The 14,221-nt window shown below is 35.5% G+C and overlaps 1 protein-coding gene across 2 annotated transcripts in view; it reads right to left on the bottom strand.

Annotated features, from left to right (window-relative positions):
- The window catches only part of LOC150098343 (uncharacterized), a 554,092-nt gene that overhangs the window by 69,378 nt on the left and 470,493 nt on the right, over positions 1-14,221 (bottom strand). The gene's annotated exons all lie outside the window — the stretch shown is intronic.

The raw sequence follows: 14,221 nt of genomic DNA, 5'->3' as shown, positions 1-14,221 counted from the left end.
TATTCATCCATTTCACACCTATGTTATTTGGTATGCAGATAGATGTAAAAACTTCAGGTAATTCTATTGTTTTATAGATGTCCTGAATGGATTCCACTAAATAATTGTTATTACTGCCAGTCAAAGCTTTCAGCAGCTCACCCGGGATATTATTGCACCCAGTGGATTTATTATTAGGAAAATTCTTAATTACGTATTCTATGTCCTTTCTTGTCAGTAGAGTGGTATCTGTTGTTATGTTCAACTTAAGGTGTCGTGAGTCATCTATCATGTTACCATTATTATCATCATTATAGAGATCTGATAAGTACTCCACCCATCTTCCATTTATCTTTTCCTTATCAATGATTATGTTTCCATCTTTGTTCTTGATGTTATTAGACCGTGTAAGTTTTGCTTTTCCATTAAGTTCTTTCACTTTCAGGAATGCTTCTCTGGTTTTGTTTCTATTTTGTAATTCTTCTGTCTTGGCACACTGCTTATTTATCCAGTTTTCTTTCAATTTCCTACATAACTGTTTGATTCTTTTATCCAATGTTTTATATTGTAATCTTTCTTCTTCATTTGCTTTTCTTTACCATGTTCTTCTTTCATTGATAAGGTTGATTATTTCTTCTGTTATCCATGGTTTTTTCTTACTTTCTTCATATGCTTTAGCACCATGTAAAATGCTTTTTAAATGATATCATATTGCATATCAAAATTCACAAACGCACATAGAAAGTAAGTAAATACTACCAATAATTATTACTAAAATTACTAATATTTATTAAAATAAAAAGACATCTGAATACCATGAGCAGCACCACTACTTTCATGTACTATGCTAGGACCATCATTTTTTTCTAAGAACATCTCTTTAAATCTTGTTTTTGTTCTATTATATATATATATATATATATATATTATTTTACTAATATTTGTAAATTTGAATCTACAGTTCACCTGTGATAGATGCTCAACTTTGATTCTTTTCAAATTTTTTGTATATATATTTCTTTTCAACATTAGATATTCATTTTTATTATAATGCTTGAAACTATGTTCAAATTTTTTCCTATTTCAAATTCACTGTACGCTCTTATATCCTGACCCAGTCTTAAGATATGACTATCAACAATACATAGTAAATAAGACTTTTCCTATTCATCTTCTCTCCTTGTCAACTGGTACTCATCTTTATGTTGAAATCTGGTACTCACAATGAATATCTCATGTGCTGAAAAGAAATCCTACAAGTACTTACATTATTATTAGTTTCGTCTTTTGAACAAAAATTTTCCTAGAGCAATTCTATATGTCTGGTATTTATTTCCTGCTCTGCTGTTTGGATTTGTTTCATTTATGTAATGTCAGCTGTCTTCTCTAATGACTTGTTCCTCGGGTAGAACATGCTAAGGCACAAAGAAATCTTATTGTCCATTATTCCATTTTTAAATTTTACACGTGTAGACATGAAATTGCTTGCCATTCAAGATGTTTATTTTTTGTTTGGTATTGAATGCTATAGTTAATTGATATACAAACGCTGTAGTTCTTATCTCTGCCACTCACTTAAACATATTTTCAAAAGCCTCCTTCATACCTATTGCATATGAAAGGAGCACTGAATGCTTTTCATTGCTTTGTTATGCAATAAAACTGTTTTTCAGACTGTTGGGGGAAAAATCTTTGTTCCAGAAGCAAATAATATATTCCAATTCTAAAGTCAAGATTCAAATAGTTCAAATTCTTGTTCAGATAAATTTAAATCTCTAACAAGATCATTTCATTCTTTTGATCAGTCAGATGAGGTGTTTACCATAAATACTTTCATATCATGATAGTTTCCTATCTGTAATGAAGAAGATTCATTCATCATTGCAAGAGGTAGATGTGATGGAGCATTAAGGCTTAAGTGAAGGGAAAAATTCATGATAAAAGTTTAATGGAGTGAAATAGCACTAGGAAATGATTAAAAAAGTATTTAATGCTTCCAATATTTTACTCAGTTACAGAGACATCATCAGGAAGTACAAAATGAGACTTGTAATACATGTACACACAAAGGCAGCACAAAACTAACTGAAACACATGGATGAAAGACTAAAGTCTTAACTTGGCGCCTGGTGGACACTTGTCAATGGCATAGATGTAAACTGGGATCTCGATGTTTCCATATTTTGGGAAGTTTTATGCAACCATATTTATTCGAATTAGGCTGATTTTTAAGAGCAGCAGCAGATTCTAAAAATAGTCTTTCTCTTCTAAATTTACTATGATGGAGCATGATGGTCTTTTTCCAACTGATTCTCTGAGCTGTATCCAAAGCATGTTCTGCAAGGCCAGATTGACCATAATCATAACTGCAGATGTATTTTTATGTTCCCCATTTGGATGATAGATGATCTTCCTGTCAGTCCATAGTAGGCCAATTTGGAGGAACAAGGAACTCTATGTACACCTGGAACTGAGAAAGGAGGGAGTTTGCCCTTAGTGGAGTGGATGAGGGTAGCTAGTTTTAAGTGAGGCTTGAAAGTGGTGCAAAGATTGTATTTCTTTAAGATTCTGGATATTTTTTCTGATGTGCCTTGGACATAGTGAATGGTGATAGCATTACTAAAATCTTTCTGAAGAGAAAGTTGTGAATTGGGAAAGGATTGATTTTTTTTTTGATATTGTGGGAACTGTAGCCATTAGATAGAAAAGTGTGGTGTATATGACTGAGTTCTGTTGCAAGAGAGATTTCATTGGAACAAAGGCTATAAGCTCTATGGGTTAGTGTTTTGATGACACCATATTGTTGAGAGGGAGGATGATGAAAACATTTGCGAATATCTGCCTGTGTGAGTGGGTTTCTTATATACTGACAAGGACAGGCTACTATTAGGTAGGCAGGTGACTTATGTGTCTAGAAAGGCCAAACTATTATTAGTTTCCTTTTCCATTATAAATTGGATTCTAGGGTGAAGACTATTGATGTGACACAGAAAAGTGTCTAATGTGTCTGGGCCATGAGACCAAATAGAAAAGACATCATCTACATATCTTAATCAGATAGGTTTGAGAGGGGCTGAGTCAAGAGCTTGTTTTTCGAAATCTTTCATAAAAAAAAATTGGTGGGGGGAGGGGAGAGGAGAGACCACATAGAGGTACCTTCTACCTCTTTATAAATTTTGTTCTTCAAGAAAAATAACCAGAATGGATAGTAAAGTAAAAAAGGTGAATGATATTAAAGGGGAAAACTATTCAAAATTAAGTGGATAGTGAATACCACATTATTTCTTAGCCGAATAAGAAACTCAAAGATAGGAAATCTAATCTAAGAGTTTCATGCCAAATATAGAAAACTACATAAAGATCAGTGAGTCCAAGCGTAAGCCAATACCTGGTGGTGCAATGCTAGGGCGACTCATAGTAAAGGTGGAGTAAGCTCTGATCACTGTTCTCAGTATTTTCCCATAATGTAAAACACAGCTCCTAGGAGATGTATTACTGTTCTACATTATGAGAGAAGGTCACTACCACTGGTTTCGACCTTTTTTGAGGTCTCATCAGTGAGTAGGTAGAGCTAGATGTAATACTAAGGTTTCAATGGTCAGAACTTATATCTTTACTGTACGAGTTGCCAAAAAAGGTGCACAAATACAATTATTGAAATAAGAGCCAACAGGCTTCACTTTGGCGAAGTAAAATTATTCAAATTAAGTGGATATTGAATACCACATTATTTCTTAGCCGAATAAGAAACTCAAAGAATAGGAAATCTAATCTAAAAGTTTCATGCTGAATATAGAAAACTATATAAAGATTGGCAAGTCCAAGCACAAGCCAACACCTGGTAGTGCAATGTTAGGGCGACTCATAGTAAAGGTAGAGTAAGCTCTGATCACTGTTCTTAGTATTTTTCCATAATGTAAAACACAGGTCTAAAAGGTCAAAACCAGTCTGGATAGTGACCTTCTCTCATAATGCAGAACAGTAAGACATCTCCTAGCAGCTGTGTTTGGAGATGTATTACTGTTCGATGCTTTTGGTACACACTCTCCCTCGATGAGTCTTTCGACTCCCTGGAGGTGTCACATAATAATAATTCAAGTTCTGCGTGATGTCACATTCACAGAAATATCTTTATAAATTGCTCATTAAATACCTCAACTATATACTCTACAGCAGTTATCATTCCTTCTTTTTCACCAATCAGTGCCATCCTTCCATAATCGTCTTTCTTCTATTGGCCACATATTGAAACATTTTTTTTTATTAAGCCACATTAGCTAATCAGTATAAGTGCTACTCATACTGAACTTTTGCTATTCTTATCAAGTGATCACCTTCCTCGCCTCCTCTTTATATTTCTCATGCAACTAGTTGTCATAACCACTCATCTCGTGCTTCTTCCATAATACCTTCTTATTCCAGATTGCACATTTATCTCTCAATTCATCCATTTCACACCTGTTCTATTTACCCTCTTGACCTTTGGAATACATTCTGATATTGCCACCACCAAATAGTTCTTGAGTAGGGTCCATTGATATCCTTTCCATCTAGTTCCTCTTTCCAATTTATTGCTACAAGCTGTTTCCTAAGTTTTTCATAATTACTAGCATAATTACAATTCCACATATATCCCTTTCTAATAGCATCCTCAAATGACTGGTCACTCTGCAAGTGATCACTTCATGTTCACTTTCACCAACTGGTGGAAGATTTGACACCCCACTTATAATAACATCATCTGATGAGATGATCAAATCCAATACCCTTGATCCTTGTATACTCTCTGTTATGTACTGCTTAAAGTAACTGTCTCTTAAAAACTCCAGAAATTCATTTTCTTTGCTCCCAGATGCAGAGTCCTGATTGCAGTCTATATTACCAAAATTAAAGTCACTCATAATGATCACCATAATGATCTTTCTTGCTTATACATGGAACAAAAAATAATATATATAGAATTTAATTCAAAAACTCCAGTATATTTTCTCATACTATTTTATTAAAAAAAAAAAAAATAAATAAATAAAATAAAATGTTTCTTAATCAGATTATATTTTGCTGAATTTCAAATCAGCATCTGCAGAGCACAAAGCAACACGTTAGGCTATACATGAGAATGAGTAAGTGAAACAATTCAAATTGTAACAGACAAAAGATCTAAAGTCCTAATTTGGTGCCCTCTACTGTTGTAAAAAAAAGAAGTCAAGTCACAATCACAAGGAACTTCATACACGCCAGGATATTATTATTATTAACATTCAACCTTTATGGGAGGTCAGAGGATGAAGTTTATTCTTCAGAGAGCAGATCAGAGTTGCTAATTTAACATGCGGTTTGAATGTGGTGTGAAGGTCATGTTTTATTAGTACTTGGGCTATCTTTTCTGATATACCTCTGACAATGGGAATAGGAATAATAATATTTTGTTCTTGTGTATTAGAGGAGGGAGAAGTAATTGGACTGTGTAGTATTTTATCTACTTTGTAGAAATCATAGCCATTGTCCAAAAAAAAGTATACTGCAGTTTTTTTAAGTTCTGTGGAAATGTTCTATGATTTGTTCTAATAATACAGCTCACTCTGGATCTGTGCATAAGGGTTTTTAAAATACCATACTGTTGGGCTGGATGATGATGTGATTGTTTATGTAGATATCTTCCTGTGTGTGTTGGCTTTCTGTAAATGGAAAAAAGATAGCGATTCATCTGAAAGGCAGGTGATTAATGTGTCAAGAAAAGGTAAACAATTATTAGATTCTTTTTCTACTGTGAAGTGGATTTTGGGGTGTTGGCTGTTTAGGTAGGTGACAAATCCATCTAAAGTGTCTTATTCATGGGACCAAATGGCAAACACATCATCAACATGGCATAACCACACTGGGGGCTTGTATGTAGATGTGGTAAGTATTTTGTTTTCAAAGTGAAAAAAGTTTGCTAAAGAAGAGGGGGGGGGGGGACCCATAGCAGTACCATTAATCTGTTTGTAGATTTTTCCTCCTTATGTAAAGTAACCTGCATACATAGTAAATTTGAATAATTCAAAGATATCAGGGAGAAATTTAGACTTTATCAAATTTACTGATGTACTACTTATAGAAAGTAGTACATTAGTAAATAAAGAAGTGATATCAAAACTAACCATTATGCCTGAATTTTTAAGGCTATGAGTTTTGACTAATGATTTAAAATGGACTGAATTTTTTTACAAAAGTAGAGGAGTTGCCAGTGGAGGGGGAGCAAGAGACTTAGCTAACTATTGGGCAAGATTATAAGTAGGACTATCTATGCCATCCACTATAAGGTGTAGGGGAAATATTAGATTTGCAGATTTTAGGTACTCCATAAACTTGGGGTAGTTTAACAAGAACCGGTTTCATTTTGCTGATTCCTTTGGGCCAAGAAGTCACTTTTTTAAATAATTTGCAGACTTTTTTTCCTTTGATACATAGTGTGGTCTCGATCTATAATTTGGTAAGCAGAACTGTCATATAGGAGATCTTGCACTTTTTTGTTGTAATCCTCTTGATCCATGATAACTGTTGCATTATCCTTATCGGCTTTAGTAATAACAATATGTTTATTCTTATATAACATTTTTAAGGCAGCTATTTCATTTTGAGGTTAATTACTCTTTGGTGGTTTAGCCTGTTTAGGATGCTTGCTACGTATAAACACACATCATTAGTCATTGAAAGTGTAAGCACTGTTCTACATTCATCATGATTTCTAGTTTTGGAACTTGTTTGGGTGTAACAGCAAAGTTATAACCCAGACTGACAGCATTCTTAGCTCTTCTGTAAGCACTCGAGATGATAAATTTATGACAATGGGATCTCGTCGAAGTTGCAGTTGTAATGTAATACATTGGTGTTAACGTCTGCTTTATCTTTATCTGCACCTTTTAAGTTATATTTAACTCTCTCTTTATGCTCTGGCTTCTTACTATTACTCATACTCTATAATTTAAGAAATTTATTTGACTTATGACTGTACCAGTTAAACTACTCATTGAGTGCGAGTTTGTAAGCATCTTAAGTGAAGACAAAGCAGATATTATTCCATTAACTCTGACCTTTACCTTATATCAGTTGTGGCTTAAACTATTTACTTAGCATATTAAAAATATCTTGCCCCTCTTCTGTCTCTGTCAGATACATACATACTTCACATGGCAGTGGACCCAGGGAAGGAACTAGACTAAAAAACCCCCAAGACACTTTCCTTCCTACCTCAAAAGCTTATATAGGCCATGACTTCAACGTAGTGTGAATCTCTCGAAATTCTCATATTTGGAAATGCATTAACATCGAGATGTGATGACATCACCCCCTCATGCGATACATATTTGATTAATCAAAGTTTTGTAATAAAATTATTACATGCAAAGAAATTTTTGTAATTATACAAATGATGATAATTTTTTTCTTCAGACAAAACTTGCAAAACGAATATGATCTTTAATCAACAACTTTAATCATATGAGATTTTACATTGGTGCTGTCATAGGATTTGAAATTTCTTCAAGTGCCTGCTTTAACTTTTGTAATTTTTTTTTTTTTTCCTGAAACTTGGAAGATGTGATGTAGGTCAGTCCACAGTTCAGGATTTAGAACATTAAATAGTTCTTCATGTAGAACAGGATAGAGCTGTTTAAGTTAGTAAACTCTTTGTGAGTAGTGGCAATTTGTTCTCGTAGGAGCACCAAACTCACCCATCAGTAAACATGATGTACCTTTGCCAAATTTAACTTTCCTTTAAATCTGCCACGGCATCAGAATCTAATAACTGTTTGCCTTTTCTTGACATATCAGTCACCCACCTTTCAGATGGATCACTATCTCTTCCCATTTACAGAAAGCCAACACACAATCACAAGACATAAAACATGAACAATCACATCATCATCATCTAGCCCAACAGTATGGCATTTAAAAAACACTTATGCACAAAGCCATTTGTTCTAATGATACAACTCTTTCCACAGAACTTAAATCTCTGCACCATACTTACTTGGCCAATGGCTACAATTCCTACAAAATAGATAAAATACTACATAGTACCATTACTTCTTCCTCCTCTAATGCACAAGAACAAAATATTCCCATTCCTAGTTACTATGTCAGAGGTATATATCAGAAAAGATATCCAAAGTACTAATAAAATAAGACCTTTGCACCACATTCAAACTGCATGTTAAATCAGCAATGCAACTCTGACCTGCTCTCCTAAGGATAAGCTTCATCCTCTGGCATATCCTGGAGTGTATGAAGTTCCTGGTGACTGTGACTTGCCCTGCTATGGGAAGACAGGAAGATCTGTTAACATCTGCCTTGTTGAATATTAAAAAAAATTCGCTGCCATTATTATGACAATTCAGGACTGGCAGACCATGCTTTGGACACCCCCCTTCACATAGAATTAGATGGAAGAAAACCAATGCGTTACAAGTTGCTATAGATCAGAAAGATTATTTTTAGAATGTCACGCATTAAGAATTTTCTTAATTTGAATAAGTATGGTTGCATTATATTGCCAAAATTTGTGAAACTAGCTGTAATAGTTTTTTTTACAACATTCTTGTCTTGTCAGGTGTCATCCCCTTCCAGGAGGGTGACTACCATGAGCTTCCGCCATGTATGGTTTTGTGCTTCTCTCTTACATTCTTCATAAGACAAAAAGGTCCAATCCTTATTATTTCCCATCCAATCTGTTCTTTGTCTAACTCTTCTTCATTTTCTTCATATCATTCCTTCTAAAAGTGCTTTTTATAGGGATTCATGCCTTAGTATGTGACCAAGGTTTTTCCTTTTCGTAATGGTTTTCAACAGAGTTCTATCTTCTACAATCATCTCTAATATTGTAAATTAGTTTTTTTGGCAGTTCATGGGATTCAAAGGATTCCTCTGAGGATCCCACATTTCAAAGGCTTTCAGTTTATTTTCACAATATTTTGATATTGTCCAGTTTTCTGCTCCATATAGCAGTGTTGACCATACATAGCATTTGGACAGCCTAATTCTTGTTTTGTGTGAATTTCCCTTGAGGTCAGAATGTTTTCATGCTAATGAAGGTTGATGTAGCAATTTCTATCCTTCTTAATATTTCCTTATTACACATTCCATTCTCTGTAATTAGCTGACCTAAACATAACTCTCTACTTGATCTAAAGTATTTCATCATCATCATCATCATTATCAAATTCCTGATATATATATCCTCAAGGGGGTGTACAGAATATGATAGTATTTTCCTCCAAATCAGTTTGTTAAATGTCAAGACTCCAATACTATCAGGTCTTATATTTCTGTCTTCTAAAGCACTTTTTACTGTATCAATCCATCTATATCTTGGTCGTCCTCCGGGTCTTTTTCCTGCCAACCTGGCAGAGAACACTTGTTTTGATAACCTTTCCTCTCCCATTCAGCGTAAGTGACCATACCACCTGAGATTACCTGTGCTAATGCATTCCTGGATGCTGACAATATCAAGTTTTTACCTAATATCCTATTTTTTAATATGATATTGCCACTGATGCCATATGTTCATGCCCCTAATCTTTCTCAGGACTCTCATATCTGCAGTCTTTAGTCTTTGGTTAAGTGTTTTAGTTATGAAATGTAGTTGAAATGTTTTACTTGTTCTATAAGTTCTCCATTCACAACGCAGTTAACATTTTCAACGATTCTACCTATTTTCATTGTCTTTGTCTTTTTAATGCTGACCTTCATACCATATCTATTACAACAGTTATTCAATTTAGTCAGGGAATCTCGCAGACTTGCAGTGGATTTATTTAGAAGAATAACATCAACTGCATAAAGCAAAGAGCTGAGATTAACACCTCCAATTTTGATATCATGTTTAATACCACTTTCCTTCATAATGTGATCCATACAGATAATGAATAAGAGAGGGGATAATATACATCCTTGTCTGATACTACATTTAACATTACACCATCTTTCTGCAATTCCTTCAATTCTAACTTCTGACTTACAACTCAAATAAAGACTAAGTATTGCTTGATATAATGCCCCGTTCATACCATATACTGTAGCGTATTGAATAGCTTCTCTCTTGGCACCTTGTCATATGCCTTTTCCAGATTGACAAAACTTAAATACAGATCTTTGTTATATTCCCATGATTTCTCAACTATTTGTCGTAAAGTGAAGATCTGATCCTGACAGCCTCTATTTGGCCTGAATCCAGCTTGTTCTTCACCAAGCTTTTCTTCCACAATTCTTCTCAACCATTTCTCAAGTATACCTGTATAAATCATACCAGGAACACCCAGTAGGGAAATACTTCTGTAATTCTCACATTCAGTTTTATTTCCCTTTTTATATATGGGTACTATGAGAGCTCTACTCCAATCATCTGGAATTCGTCCCTCTGTCCAGGCCTTCTGAACTATGCAGTGCAGCCACTGTACGACGTTTATACCTCCATGCTTGAGCATTTCTGGTCGAATATCATCTACTCCAACTGTCTTTCCACATTTCAGATTTTGATGGCTTTTTCTACTTGAAGTATGGATATGTATTCCTGACTACATGCCTGGTCAATGTTTTTAACCACTGTGCTGTCATCACTTGTTTCATTTAGCAGTTTTTCAAAGTAATTACTCGATACTTCAAGGATATCTTGAAGTATGGAGTAATTCCACTAGCTCTTGTTCTCATGTCACCTTTATCATCTGTAATTCCTTTTACAGCACTCTTTCCTCCATTTCTGAGCATCTTCATCAACCTCCAGAATATTATTATTATTATTATTCAGGCCTCCATGGAGTCAAAAGACTCATCGCGGGATCATACCACTCCTTACATCTGTCATACCACTCCTTAAACGCACTGACCATTCTCGCTCTCACCACTCCATCAGGCAATGTATTCCATGGTTCAACGCCTCCATGCAAAGAAACCACTCCTCACCTTCTTTCTCACAGTTTCCTTTCATAACTTCCAGGTTTGGCCCCTTGTCATGACTCCTTCCCACTGTTCAACCAAGCGAAAGAACTCCCCAGTGTCAACCCTGTAACCACCTGTCAACAGTTTAAAAGTCTCAATCATACCACCTCTCCTTCTATCCACCAAACCCTGCAGTCCACACTCCTTCAGCCGATCCTCATAACTAACATTGTACAGTTCTAATACCATCTTTGTTATCCGTCTTTGTACCCTTTCCACATTTAATTCATCCCTTTCAAATCCTGGGGACCAGATCTGAGAACAATAGTCTAAGCGTGGTCTGATCAGAGTCTTATACAATGGAATGATAACCATTTTATCTCTGCAGGACAGTGAACACGAAAGGGGTTCCCCCCCCCCTTTCGTGTTTAATAGGGGTGCTTAAGGGTCAAAACTGAGAGGAGACTTCCGCATAGCCTTTAAAGGAATGCGGAGAACCGACCAGGGCGTCTGACCTAATGTCCAATCCTCACCTTCTCGTGGAGCATCCTGTTGGGTATCTACTTGGATACTGAACGAACGAGGATGGGCTGGCAATTTGGGATTTAGCCAGCCAAATTGTATTCTTATTGGTTAAACCAAAATAAAAAATAATGGTACGAAATGATGGTATGACATGACAAAATATCATTCTAGCTGCGGGTTCGCCCGGTTAAACAAGGCCGCTGTTGTTTTCGTCAGGGAACCGGGGCGAACAGCGAAAAGTCAGCTACTGGAACAAATCTGAAAACCAACCCCAACTCAACATCACCAGAGTTAAAGATCGGTACCATCAACATAAGAAGCCTGAATGGCAAAGAAATGGAGCTATCTGAGGAATTAGATCAGTACCAGATCGACATAACAGGGGTGACTGAAACAAAAAAGACAAAAACTGGTGAGATCTTTCTGAGCAATAAATACAAAATGTTATATTCAGGCAATGACAATCAAGGAAAAGAAGGAGTAGCCATAGTATTCAACACAAAATACGAGGCTAATCTTCTTGAATGGCAGTCAGTCTCAAGTAGAGTAATGTGGGCAAATATGAGAATGGGGAACTGGACAATGACACTTATTTGTGCCTATGATAGCACAGAAGGTTCTACTAAGGTAGAAGTGGAGAAATTTTTTGAGTCTTTAGAGAAAGCAACTGACACAATGAAAAAGGAAAAGTTGGTCCTTGTTGGGGATCTAAATAGCAGAGCAGGAAATGATTGTGAGACATACAAAAATATTTTGGGAAAATTTGGAGAAAAGAGCAAAGCTAATAATAATGGCAAATACTTGTTGGATTTCTGCTCAGGACATGGACTGGTTATTGCTAACACCATGTTTCACCATAAAAATGTGCACAAATTCACATGGAGAGAAGAGGCTAGGAATAAGAAAAGTCTCATTGACTATGTTATTGTTGATAGTGATGTTTTATCCCTGGTGCAGGACACCAGAGTGTACAGAGGATTTGAAATTGGAAGTGATCACTATTTAGTCTTGAGCAGGATAAAACTGAATTTCATATTGAAAAGAATAACATGTAAGAAAGTTTTAAAGCAAATAAAAGTTGAGCAGCTCTCAGATATGAACTGAAGACTAAAATACACAAAGATTATTGAAGAAAAAATGAAAGAGTTTGAGAACAGGAATCAAACCTTAGAGATTCAGTGGCGAACACTGAAGAAAACATCGATTGATTCAGCCAGAGAGGCATGTGAGAGGTTGTCTGCAAGGATAGAAAAATCAGAATAGAGAGGCAGTGAAGGAAAAGAACTGCCTCTCTAACTTCCTATCAAAAGTTCCTGTCAAATAAGTCGGCTTGTGTTCTTAGAGAATACAGAGACAAATGCAAGAAAGCTAAACACTCTGTAAAACTAGCTAAACAAAAGTCATGGGAGGACTTTGGCAAGAATATAGAAAATAAATATCAAGAATGTGGCAAAATATTCTGGGGGTTGTTGAAGAAGCTTAGGAATGGAGGATAGAGTGCTGTAAAAGGAGTTAGAGATGATAAAGGTGACATGAAAACAGGAGAAAAAGATATCCTTGAAGTATGGAGTAATTACTTTGAAAAGCTGCTAAATGAAACAAGCAGTGATGAGAGCACAGTGGTAAAAAACACTGACCAGGCATGCAGTCAGGAATACATATCCATACTTGAAGTAGAAAAAGCCATCAAAGGCTTGAAATGTGGAAAGGCAGCAGTAGTAGATGATATTCGACCAGAAATGCTGAAGTATGGTGGTATAAGAATCTTACAGTGGCTGTGTATAGTTCAGAAAGCCTCGACAGAGGGACGAATTCCCGATGATTGGAGTAGAGCTCTCATAGTACCCATATATAAAAAGGGAAATAAAACTGAATGTGAGAATTACAGAGGTATTTCCCTACTGAGTGTTCCTGGCAAGATCTGTGCAAGTATACTTGAGAAACGATTGAGAAGAATTGTGGAAGAAAAGCTTGGTGAAGAACAAGCTGGATTCAGGCTAAACAGAGGCTGTCAGGATCAGATCTTCACTTTATGACAAATAGTTGAGAAAGCATGGGAACATAACAGAGATCTGTATTTAAGTTTCGTCGATTTGGAAAAGGCATATGACAAGGTGCCAAGAAAGAAGCTATTCAATACGCTACAGTTATATGGTGTCAATGGGGCATTATATCAAGCAATACTTAGTCTTTATTTGAGTTGTAAGTCAGCAGTTAGAATTGAAGGAAGTACAGGAAAATGGTTCAATGTTAAATCTGGTGTGAGACAAGGATGTACATTATCTCCTCTGTTATTCATTATCTATATGGATCACATTATATAGGAAAGTAGTATTAAACATGATATCAAAATTGGACATGTTAATGTCAGCTCTTTGCTTTATGCAGATGATGTTATACTTCTAAATAAATCCGCTACAAGTCTGCAAGATTCTCTGACTAAATTGAATAGCTGTTGTAATAGATATGGTATGAAGGTCAGCAATAAAAAGACAAAGACAATGAAAATAAGCAGAATCATTGAAAAAGTCGACTGTGTTGTGAATGGAGAACCTGTGGAACAAGTGAAACATTTCTGCTACTTAGGCACGATTTTTACTGAAGATGGTAAATTAAATATAAAAATAGACAACAGAATCAGCAAAGTTGGTATGGTAGGAAGTCAATTGAATAAATTCATATGGAATAAGAGAGAAATTAGTCAAAACACTAAATTAGCTATATACAAGAGAGTGTTCTAACTCTCTTGTATACAGCTAATTTAGTATACAACTCTCTTGCATACAGTTCTAACCAGTTTTAA

The sequence above is a fragment of the Typopeltis vanoorti genome, chromosome 15 (assembly GCF_054136105.1).
Source record: "Typopeltis vanoorti isolate ZY-2024b chromosome 15, IOZ_Tvanoo_1.0, whole genome shotgun sequence".
NCBI classification, from domain to species: Eukaryota; Metazoa; Arthropoda; class Arachnida; order Uropygi; family Thelyphonidae; genus Typopeltis; species Typopeltis vanoorti.
This window is presented reverse-complemented; position numbering and strand designations above follow the sequence as displayed.